Source organism: Labrus mixtus, chromosome 10 (assembly GCF_963584025.1).
Source record: "Labrus mixtus chromosome 10, fLabMix1.1, whole genome shotgun sequence".
Lineage (NCBI taxonomy): Eukaryota > Metazoa > Chordata > Actinopteri > Labriformes > Labridae > Labrus > Labrus mixtus.
This window is the reverse complement of record NC_083621.1, coordinates 2,386,386-2,399,323: the sequence shown is the minus strand read 5'-3', so window position 1 is coordinate 2,399,323 and position 12,938 is coordinate 2,386,386.

The following is a 12,938-nucleotide window of genomic DNA, read 5'->3' as shown; positions in this document are numbered from 1 at the left end:
TCTCTCAACATTTATTTATTCATTTATTTATTTATACTCATTTTTTGTCCCTCATATTTGAATTCAATTCTGTTTAAATGTGTTCACCAGTGACGATGATAGAGTCTGTTGGGGCCCCTGGCAGAAATTAATTTGGGGGCCCCTCGTGCCAGTGTCCCAACGATTAATCCTCTTCCTCTTTCTTTTTCACTCCTCTTCATTTTCTTTGGTGACTTTCATTGACAAACTTTGGTTTGGTCACAGCAACAATGCATGCAACGATTAGCAGGGCAATGAGAAGGTGCGGTCAGATGGGGCCCCCTTGAGGAGGTTTCCAACTGCAAAATAAAATTTGCACATTTTGAGAAACTGTTGTGGTTTAAAGTTTGTCAGCCATCAGGGGCCCCTTACTCTGATTCCAATTTTTTTTTTTTTATTATAGAATAGAATAGAATTACTTTATTGAGCCCAAACTGGGAAATTGTGGCGTTACAGCAGCAGGTTATCCAAACACACAATATGAGTAAAAAACACAATATTAGCAAATCTAAACACAATATAATATTAAATACAAAGTAAATAAGCACTAAAAATATCAAAACTAAGAATGTGAATATATACAACCAGGATTTAACTAAGCATTACTAGTCTTAATTAAGAAAAGATTAAATACAACATACTTTGCTGGAGATAGATTTATAGCTGTTATGAGTTTTTTATTGGTTATGAAATAGACTGAAATAAATACTGATGTGATGCACGAAAGCAAAGAAGACGCTAAGCGACAAGACTGCTCATTTCTAGACATTTGAATGTCTATAACCACTGCAGCAGGGTAGAAGTCAAACCAAGTTAGTTATAGCACACTGCAGAAACAGACTTCCTTTACCCTTTCCACTGAGAAAATTCCTTCAGCTATAGTCTCATCCCCCCAGGTGCAAAACTGAGCGCTTCAGCCGCTGCTTTGTGCCTACCGCCATCAGACTGTACAACAGCAGTGCGTCCTATCAGTCGGTCTTTATCCTGAACACTGACATTCCCCACAGTAGCTGTCACACTGCCATGGTAAATAGCAGCAAGTAATGTAAAACAGCAGAGAAGAGAGGCAGTGTTGTACCACAGTAATGCAGAGTGCAGTTATATAATATAATATAATATAGTGCAATATAATGAAATGTTATGCTTTCCGAGTTTTCCGAGTCCTATCTCCACTTTGTTTACATCGCCGGGACAGCTGGCCTGCTGACTCCTCCCCTCGTGTATAAAAGTTGTTTAATTGAGGGACTAGAGAAAAGAAGAATAACATACTGTACTCACTGCTTAACTGTGTTTCTAGATCACGCTCATTTCAGGTAAATTTACATGCAGTGTGAAGATACCAGCATAATAAAGATCGCTAGCATTAGCATGCTAACACAACAACGCAGCGCAAGTTGTTTTGGTTTCATGCTGGTGCTCAAGGGCGACATCTGCTGGATCAAAAAGTCACATATAAAGCCTTTAACTGAAACTCTTAATATGTCTCAGTGTCCTGTAAAGTTTTCAGTGTAAAGTTAAGATCTTTATTGGTGTGTAGTTTTAGTTTGTGTGTTTATAAAGCTTTTTCTGAGGATATCATAAAATCTTGTGCCAATAAAAAAACCTAAAAGGCATTTTTTACATATCTGAAGTTGAAAACGGGTCAAAAATGACCCTAACACAATAGAAGGGTTAATACTTAATAAAAATAGTTGAATATGCGTGCTCTTCTTGCGTTGCGATGCGTCTTTTACTGCTGCAACACTTGCACTTGGGGATCTATAAAGGATTATCTTATCTTATCTTAAATGTGATGTGATTTGATTGTGCTTCAGTTATGTGCAAACAGACAATAAAGTGATAAGTTATCTTATCTTAATCAAGTTTATTTTATTCAATACAGCTTGTTTCCTCTCATGTCAAGGACACCATGGGAGAAGCTGAATTCATTGATTTCGTTCCCATTTTACCATCATTTTAATTTTCTTTCTTCATCAATTTAAGATCAATCAACTCATACAATTCATCCTAAACTCAGGCTATACCATGTAGATCATTCTGTTCCCATTCAGCAGTAATCGAGGAGATACTGAGATTCCTTTTTTGCAAACTAAATGCAAGCATACTTGCATATATTACCAAACAAAATGTACTTGGACTACATGTGTACATTCATTGTGCAAGTCAAAAAAACTCACTTTTCACCCAAGACCCACCGTATGTTTCACCCAATTTTCATGATGAGTCATTTTGTTCAACAATTGCAGCGATTTCCAAGCATTTTGAAATACTGTCGTAATGATTGCTTTACCAACCTATTGAACTTTTTCAACGAGCAAAAAAGTACACATCAGATAAAGTGGACTGACCCCTTTTTGCATCACCTCAACTTTCACCTGGATCCTGCATACAGAGCTGCAGGCGGACGCAGACTCTTCTAAACATGCACAAAAACACGCGGCAACCAGTGAAGCTTTCTACATCGCGGGTTGAACCTTCTTACCACAGAGCACTGTCTAGACACCAGTTTACCTTTGGATGGTGGCCTGATGATGTTGCAGCTGAACTTGGACTCTCAGCCCATCAACTCATGATGTCATACACAAATAATTGGCCAAAAACTGAGATGATTTAACATGGACTGATGGAAAGATTACACAACATGTTTTTCAGATGTGCCAAAAAATTGTCACCACAGTACAAATGTTCGATCAAAAACATGCAGGCCCAAATGATTTAGGGTGCATCTGAGATTAAAGGGGGTGCATTTACAGTGACCAGGAACAGCAATTTAAAAAAAAAATCCACTTCTTCAGTGTTTCTGAACATATATTTGGGTAACCTGAGAGTCTACTGACCCACAAAATGTGAAATAAATCATCCAGTCCTTTGTTTGTGGTCTGCATAAGTCTTACAACACAGAGGAAAATGCTCTGTTTCAAATGTGCTCTCCTTGTGATGTCACAGTGGGATTCTGGTAAAATAAAAAATCCCCTCCCCTCCCCTGATATCTCCACCCATGGACTCCACCCCCAGGCTAGAGCAAAACTTTTGAGCCATTTTTATTCTCGCTAGCGAACGAGTGAGTGACTGGTAAAACTCGGGGGGGGGGGGGGGGGTCATTGCATTTAAAGAGACACACACACCAAAACGGAGCGTTCTGAGAGAGCTGGTTCATACAGGGTCACAAACCTCCTCTGGTGCTTGATTCATGTTATATTTTGAACAAAGCACGGATGTTTCATTTAGACCACAGGGGGACTGTTTGAAAAAGGAGGAGAAGGGGGATAATATGTCCTCTTTAAAACTAGCGTATGGTAGCTTAGCGGTGTTATGGGTGCATCATGTGCTCCCTGGTGAACAGAAAGGTCTCTTGCACATGTAATGACAATCAGATCATGGATTTTCTAAACACAATCTGAGTCACTGTTGTCATTTAAAAATCGCTATTTTTGTTGTTGCGTCCATTCAATTGAGGGTGCGTACATTTAAAATGAGGGAGCAATGCCACCTTGTGCACCCTCGTAGAACCGGGCCTGAATACATGACATCTTCAACAGTTTGTCTTTGGTTCTTCTTTCTGTTGACATTTAAATGTACATGTTTGAAATGAATTCTGCAGGTACTGGAGAATATCTGAAATTTGGCAAGCTTAAAAATTCAGCAAAATGCAACAGAGTAGAGCATCAACTCAGCAACAAATCATCTCTGATCTCAACTTTAAGGTTTGGTCACCAAGTAGGCTGTTCCTCAGTCTGGTAGTCCGGGTTTTAAGGGTGTGAAACCTCTTTTGAGATGAGATGGTCGACGGACAAACAGCTGGTTGTTCTCCATTTGTTTCCCATTTACAGAGTGTCTCCTGTGCTCCCTTATCCGTCCTTCTGTCTGTCTGATGCTCCCACTCCCCTTGTAACCTGAGCGCATGTCAGCTCATCAGCCGTTCCTCCACCAGATCATTTTCTTAACCAGATTACAGTGCTAGTTACACGCTTCAAGCCTCTTATGTGTCGTTATCCTGAGAACTATTCCTCCTGTTGGTTCAAAGTCTCTGACCTGCCATGCGCCATCGTCTCCCATTTGCCGTCTTCCAGCCACACTGGAGTATCCTCACTACCTTCACGTATCTGTCTCCTGCACTCGGCTCCTAATCTCAACAACACTATGACATCATGTGACTACATCTTAATAGGAAAATACTCCCAGTTGCATTGCATTATGGTATATTGAGTCTATTCTAAGAAATTGGCTTGGCAATATAAAACCAGGGCTGCCCATGAGGGGAGATAAAGGGGAACGCTTTCTGGGGCACCAACAAGAACTTATAAACAAACTAATTTCAGTCAATTAATCATTCATTATTCATACAGCGCCAATTCATAACATGTGTTATTTTGAGATGCTTTACAAAACAGCACATGGGATAAGATGCAGGATGGATTTCTCCTTTGTATTCCTCTCGTTCCTGTTGTCCACACTTCCTCGCCGCTGAGTTGGAGGTCGGAGCAGGCCGTGCATGAAAGAGGACGGCGGTGGTTGTTGGGACGACTCAGTCCGAACAGGTCAAGTGCATACATTGACTTAAATCATATCCTTTGAGGGCCCATTCTCTGGATCTTTCAGGGGCCCAGACATTTCTGCGGTTGGGCCTGTATAAAAGTAAAGGCCCTGATCTTTGAATCTAGAAAACATTTATAAATCAACTTGGCAGCCGGGTTTAAGGTCAAAGAAAGTAAAAAACCCTGGATGGCATATTCTCAGAGAAATTGATTCAACAAATAAAATTGACTCAGAAGTTAAAGCAAAGAACACAGTCCAACGAAGGGTACAAGTTGTAACTTAAACGGAGACAGTGTCTTCAGGAGAATGAGTCTCTGCATGTTTTGTGTAATTGAAGTCAAGCTTATATGATTTACTTTGCAAATCAGTACGTTGGTGTCCATTTACAACAGAGCACAGACCGACCCCGTCGAGGTGCAGGACTGAACGCTGCAGGTAGTCCTCTCTCTGAAAGTCACATCGGACTGTTTCATGAGGAATAAAATACAACAAGCTACACACCTGTGTACGCTCACAATCCAACATTAAACCACAATGTTGCTGCAAAAGTATCCAGACAAATGTGCAGAAATAATCACACTCACACATTTTAATCACATATCTCAGGTGTTGTTTATTTAGCTATCATTAGTACATTTGTGTCTTTTAAAAAAAACTGATTTGAGTATTTTTGATGTTTTTATGAGACTAAATGTTTGTCTTTGTCCGGACATGTTGTTTGCTGTGATTGCAGCAGCTGCTATCTGACATTTCCTGCAAACAATTAAGAAAGTATCCATCTGTCTAAAAGTGTGGTTGAAATGTTATTAAAACAAAGATATATTTAAAAAAAGAATACAGGTAAATTTTGACAGTCATCTAAAAGACTTAACGTTTAAGTTCAAGATGCTTTATTGGCATGAACAGAAACAGCCGTTACTGCCAAAGCAAAATTATTAAAACAATCAACAAAAATAAAACATTACACATTTTCTGTTTTCTGTTGTTTTACCTTTATTGTTGTTATCTTTATGATTTGTGTGTAATGTTGCAATGTCTGTTAGTCTGTCATTACTGTGCTGTTCTTTCTGTTTTTTTTAACAATGTGTACAGTGTCTTTGAGTTTTTGAAAAGCGCTTATAAATAAAATGTATTTTTATTATTATTATTATTATTTAACTATTATGTTACATCTTAATAGCCTATATAAGTACTATATGGAAAGATGCGTTTGATATAATGACATCGACTACAATTAAATTAAGTGAAGTATACTAACTTTACTCAGGTATAATAGAGGTTGGACTATTATGGAAACACTTGTTTTTAATAGAAGAGTATTTGTCAGGATTGAAAACCAACTTCTCTTTATTTGGTCATTTTGTTATGAGATGAATAACAGAAACCAAAGTCACCACAAACATTTAACCTATGTGTCTTAATTAACGTTTTTATGGCGTATTTCCCTTTAAATTAAGTTCAGGTGGGCACCTGCAGTGCTCACGTGACGTCCTTCCCGCGCTGCGATACGCCCTTTGAAGTCTGGCGGTCTATTTGAACTGGCACGGCCCTGCCCTCGGTTTGGCTTTTTTCAAGGTGCTCCTAAGCTAACTGTAGCGACCGTAGCTGTTAGCATGTTGTTTGAACATCTGCTACCTGTTGATGATTATTTACGTCGTAAAAACGTCTTCATGGAAAAATAACTTCTTTTTTTTTGTCCCATGAACTCTCAGCTGCGGCCTGGACTGCGCACTTGGAGCCCAACGCCGAAGCTCTCAGCCCGGATGTGTTTGTGGAATCTTTGGACCCCTCACTTCGACATTTTCCTGAGACCCTTCACCAGGTAAGTCTGCTGCTTGTGTTTACATTCATTGTGTGAGTTTTTCCCGCGCTGTGCATTTGTTTTAAATGTACTATGTTTTATCAGAAATGAGTGCTGCTGGGTTACATTCAATGTGTTGCTTGCATGGCTTACTGCATTTAATTTTGTGATGCTGCTGCTTTTTGATAATGGCTGTTTGGTTGAAATGATTATTGTAAGCTGTGGATGATCTACTTTTTCCTTTGGATGTTGTTTGGTGGATTCAAGGAGATGCTGTTGCGCTTTCTTCTGAGAGGTTTGTTTGTGGCTCACTGGAAAACAAATGGACAAAGTTGCACTTGGAAATGTAGCTCAAACTAATGATGTTGAAACTGTTTCATCCCATGTTATCTATTTATTGTTAGAATTACAATTTTTCACTATTCACTTGAATTTTTGAAAATATATTTTTGTAGATTTTTATAGAAGTGTGGACCCCAGGGAAAGAAGTTGGTACCTCAGTTGGGCTAATGCAGGATCCAAATAAATAGACCTAAATGAAATTAAATGATGGGGAGGATGTAACTTGTGAAGCCTGTGGAAATATGCCCATGAAGATGTGTTAATGTTGTTTGGGCAGCAGTAGCTCAGTCTGTAGGGACCGGAGTTGAGAACTGGAAGGGTCGCGGGGTCAAGTCTCAGTACGGACTTAAGTATGGAAATTGGTTACTGGTGACACAAATAGGATCCTACATATGGATATGCATTATTGGAGGGATGTCGGGGTGAGCGAGTTGCACAGAGGGGGGGCACCATGAGCAGTTGGAAATCCGGTGCCTTGCTCAAGGACTTGCTCAGCAGTGCTCAGGAAGTGAACTGGCACCTCACCTCCAACTCCCGATCAGTCAATCTCGATTTGTATAGCCCCAATTCATAACTATTACCTCGAGACACTTCACACAAAGCAGATAAAATACTTTACTCATTGTTATGTTGCTAAAGACAAATGGGATAGAGGGAGATGGGATAAGATCCAGGAAGAAGGATAGGGACAAACAGAGGGGTGGGGGGTGTGCATGAGTGTATTTCAGGCCCATGTGTGTGATGTCACTCATTAATAAGGTGTAAAAACTACTCTAAATAATCACATGGTGTAAGACTGCTTCAGTTTTAGCTGTAATATGAATCAGTGTCCTTTCCCTTTCAAATATATATAAATGCCAGCTTGTTGCTCAGGGTCCGTGCATCTTATCCTGACTATCTGAAACCCTTCATGTTGCGGTAGTAAACGTCATGTTCATGTTTTCTCCGAGCTCTTCACTGTCAGCTGCGCTTTAGATAAATGGTTCAACTCAAAGCGATGATGGGTTTATGTGTCAGGTTAACAGCAGCTCATCTCTTCAGCTCCTGTTGTTTTTTTTATCTGCCGCTCTACCTGCACTCAGCCGGATTTAATGACAACAATGTGTGATTGTAATATGAATACAAGTGAACAATTACCTAATGCATTTAGCTGCCATGACCTTGCTTCCTATCACATTTCAATGAGTATAATTGCTGGGTTACATTTCAGTTTACAACGTGCATCATGTTTCCTGTGATGGTTGGAGATGCTTTGTTTGACTATTGTACTTCCACATAACGATCCACTCCAGGCTTTTTCTATTTTGGAGGTGATTATGGTCAACCCATGCCGCCTTCTGTGTCCAGGTATTGCAGAGACTGATGCAGATATGAACTCTGCATGTGTTCACCTTGAGTCCGCTCGCTGAACTGCACTTGTGTTCCTGCAACTTTTCTCACTCTTGCCCTTTTTTCTCCCCTGTTACCTAATTACGCTTCCCAAAATACCCTGCTTTTAGATTTAATCATGGCGTCATTAGCTTCCCACGGGTCTGTGGAGGGTAACTGCTGCAGGACTCGGAAGGTGCGACCTCTCACCTGCCTTGTCTAAACATATCATCCTAAAGTCTCCCAGTGGAGCATCTGCTGCCGAGGCCGGCTGTGTAACAGCATCCACTGGGAGTTCATCATCCCAGTGTGTTTGTACCTGATGAATCTGAAGTGTTGTTGGGGAAACATTAAAGTGCTGTGTAAATGTTTCAGTCTGGATGTACTTGTGCTTACCTGCATGTTTGATGACGTGTACCTGAGTGAGTCCTGGCCTTGCTGTTGTTGAAGTTTGTCAGCCTGTCAGGCACCTGGAGCAAAACTCACTGGAGCTGGACTACAGACAGCTCATGCATTCATGATTTGCGTCCTTCAGGGAAGTCACTCGTGAATATTCAAGGGGATGGAGGGAATGTGTGTGTGTGTGTGTGTGTGAGTGCAGAGGTGAACATGGTGGTGGTGCGACTTGAAGAGTCGACGTGTTGGGGCTGAACACCTTCGATGGCACGGTGTTGAAAGGGTTGTTGATTAGTTATAAAAACATATTTTACAGTTTCGTTGTTTCTCATGTTGTTAGCGCTCATGTCTTTGGTCTTTCCTCTTCTTTTGTTTTTTCTGTAGCAATGCTTAGACAGAAAATGTGATGCGACGACATGTTTGCAAGTCGTAGTTAATAATCATTTGGAGGAAAATCCTCGCTGTTTTGAGAGCTCTCTGCTCTACGTTGTCATTACATATCTGTCAAAAACACACGGTACTTTTTTTAGAGCTTCAACCACAGCTTCATATCTTCCTCAGCAGGTGCTTCATGGAGTTCGACCTGAGCGATATACTTTGCGTTAAAGGCTGAATGTGCAACATTTTACACATAAATGTTGCAGAAATCGAGTCCTCTGAAAATAACTCTGTGAGTCATGACTGTGACACCCGAGTCCCGCTGTCGAGTCACATCTACAGCGTGTTTACATGGACGGGACGGCCGGCTGACTCCTCCCCTCGTGTATAAAAGTTTTTTAATTGAGGGACTAGAGAAAAGAAGAATAACATACTGTACTCACTGCTTATTTGAATGTCATGTAAGCCTTTTTAGATCACGGTCATTTCCTGTAAATTTACATGCAATATGAAGGTACGAGCTAACTACAGCGTGCTAGCATTAGCATGCTAACACAACAAATGCAGCTAGAGTTATTTTGGTTTCATGCTGGTGCTCAAGGCTTTGCCCGGAATTTCTCCTGCCAGACCACTCGTATTTTTGTCTGCAGAAAGTCCGACTGAGCTGATGTGAGAACGCAGCAGGACTTGATCGGTGCGCAACCATAGACCGCTACGATCTCCATGCATGCACGTAATCAACCTGCTGCATTATGTTTCCTGTTCTCCAGTATGTTCTTCTCCACCCTTTAGTTCATGTTGTCATTCTGTTGAACTGCACATAGCATTGATATGAAGACAAATATTCTCATTAAAGCGTCGTATAGAGGACTCTGTTGCTTCGTCTGCTTCTCCTGCAGCATTCTTTATGCGTCATTGCCTCAGGAGACGAGACACCCTCAGACCTGCTGATCAGGGTTTACTGGTTGCACTTTCTTTTGACACAAAGGTTATTCCACTTCCATAAAAGTGTCACCTAAAGCTGACTTAAGACTGACTGAAAAAGAAGCCGCATGACCTCATTGTGAAATAACTAGTTTTTTTTTCAAAAGTGACTCCTTGTTCTGTTTCTTCTCAGTTGCAAAACATACAAAAATGTATGAAAAGCACTTCAATCTAGACTCAGAAAAATCAGCGTTTGAAACCAGAAGATTCTTCTTCAGCAGTCGGACGTAAAAGCTTCTCTGTTACAGAATCATAAAATATCCCAGCTTCTGTTATTGAGCTGCCACTGCAGATTAGTGAGACGACATAACCCAAGAGCAGAGAGACGCAGTTACAGTAATCACTCTTGATAACCCGTGACCATGAAGTGACCTCTCGGCCGGCCTGTACGTCCTGCTGTAAAAGGCTGATGTTTATCTGAGGAGAAATGCATGAGTCTTCTCTCTCAAAGAAGAGAACTGGTTTTTCCCATGACCACCATCCGAAGGGTCGTACATCATTATGACACACTCCCCAACCTGGTCCTGCTGGTTCTGCTTCTGCATACTTCTTACGACGTGTCCTTGAGGCGAAAAAACACATCTGTCCTCTGAGAAGTTTATCACATTTCTTCAGCCATCTGGATGCAATGAGGTGCACGATGATGAATTGAGTTGTCGTTGTGTAAAGTGTGTGCACGGCTCCCCCTAATGTCTTCACTAGTACAAGCATTTCTCTGTGTAAGAGCTGAAACATGCCGACCTGGGGACCATCATCGATGACAAACTGACCTTTGACCTTCAAACTGAGGCTGTTTGCAAAAAAAGCTCATCAGTGTGTGCAGTGTGTTTTATTCTTGTTTAATTTAATCGGTTTTTACTTTCTGCATGGTGACCTGGTACGGGTCACTCAGCATCAGAACCACAACAGAAGAATTACTGTTTTGTCCCTCTCTGACCTCTCTTATTTATATAAAGTGAAGTGTTTGTAGACTCAGTCAATCCTGGCAGATCAAAGGTCATCCCTTGTCCATGGAGTTTAAATCGCTGCCGTCAGGCCGCAGATTCAGCCGGCAGTACGCCCAGTCTGAGACTGACACAAGACTGAGTCAAAATGCTTTTGATTCTGAGACCAGCCCCTACAAAAAGTGGACTCGAGACCGGCCTTGTTGTTTATAGTGAGGAATAATTTTGCAATGCGCTTTAAAATTCTCCATCGAGGAAAAAGATGCATTTTAATGTTTTTATTTATTTTCTGTCTTGTTTTGATGAAGTTTGAATGTCACAGTAACTCATGGCTGTAAAATATAATTGCTTGCTAACACATTTAAAGTCCCCTCAGTGCAGCAGTGACCTCCATATCTACCAGCATACTGCCATCTAGTGGCCGCAGAGCGACCCCCGCCCCAGCTGATCTGGGCCAAACAAATTGGATTCATAATGTATGGCTTACATTACACTCTGTTTATATGATATCTGAGGCTGTAAATCTATTCTGTCATATCTCCCGCGGCAGCCCCCTTCTGTGTGACATTGCCAATAAGATGGAGAATTGGGCGATGTGATGTACGAGTGGGCCAAGGTGAGTGTATTGTTTTTTTAACCGAAACGGTGCAGCAGCTGCAGTCACAGAGTCGTGGCGTTGAAAGTGGAAATGTGACCTATTGGTTTAGAGCGGATAAAAACACATTCCCCCCTGACCTTTCCGCTTCATTACCCGCCATGATACCTCATAAATTGAGCTGAATACAGTGTTGCTCTCCCGTCTGAGGAGCTGCAGGATTCTCTTCTTCTTTTTTTTGAGGTTTAAGTCGGCCTGCCGGGTTGGAGACTGTAAAACTGTAATAATGGATACATTCAGATTGCTTATGATTTCTTAAATTAAGAATATTTAATGAAAGACTTTGAGAAATAAGATAATAATAACATTTATTTATAGAGCACTTTTCAAAAACATGTTACAAAGTGCTTCACAAGGACGGCAAAAAACAGGCGGGTCATAGAGTAATAAAGGAGGCAAAGATTAAGAATTAACAATCACTTTAAGATATAAAATCAGGGAAGGCTCGCCGGTAAAAGTGTGTCTTCAGCAGAGACTTAAAAGAAATGAGTGACTCGGCTGACCTGATCTCCTCGGGCTCTTTAGTCCCCCTTTATAGTTCTTAGTCTTGAATTTGGAACGACCAGGAGACCTCTTCCCGAGTATCTCAAAGTACGAGTCAGGTTCATATGGTAGGAAAAGGTCTGATATGTAGCTGGGAGAAACGGCCATGGAGAGCTTAAAAAGTAATCAGTAAAATGTTAAAATCAATTCTAAAACACAGAGGGAGCCGCGGTGTAGAGATGCTAAAACAGGTGTGATGTGGTCGCGCTTTAGATTTTTGTTTCAGGCAGGTAAAAAGGCGGTTACAGTAGTCGAGAAGTGATGAGATAACAGGGTTTAAAATCGTCTCTGTGTCTGAGGTGTAAAGGATCAGACGGGATGGAGACACTACATGTACATAAAAATCATAGCTATGAATGAAATTGGTGAAACAAGATAAAATCAACCACTACTCAGCACGTCTGCTGTATTAAAATCCTCTGAGACCTTTTTCAGATGTGCAGTTTTATTATTTATCTATAATGATTTACTCCAGCCTGAGAGGAACCGCTGTTTTAATTGATTTAATTAACTTTTGGCGCCCTCTGCTGGTGATCCATGTAAACTACAAGAGAATGAGAAGTTGTTAATCGATGGGTCACTTTCTGACCAACCAGTGACGAATTAAACTTCATATTTGTTTAACTTTTTATACTTGATTAATAAGCGGTCGGTCCTTATCTCATAACTCTTGGGAGAAATTGATATATTGTGCATAATAACTGTTTCTGTTCTCTTTTGTGTCTCTTGGTTTTTGTTGTTGTTTCTTGTTTTGTTATCCTCAGTTTGTCCTCTGCATGTGGCAGTATTTACAATAAAGTAACTTAACTAATATTCATTATAATATTGGTTTATGTCAGAATGGTACAAATGATCTCACAACTTAAATAATTCTAAAAGTCAAATTTAATTTCCTGATTTTTTTCGTAAAACTCCTCACAGAAGCTTCAATGGGATGAACATCAATTCTAGACATTTTAGACAAAGGCCTTGT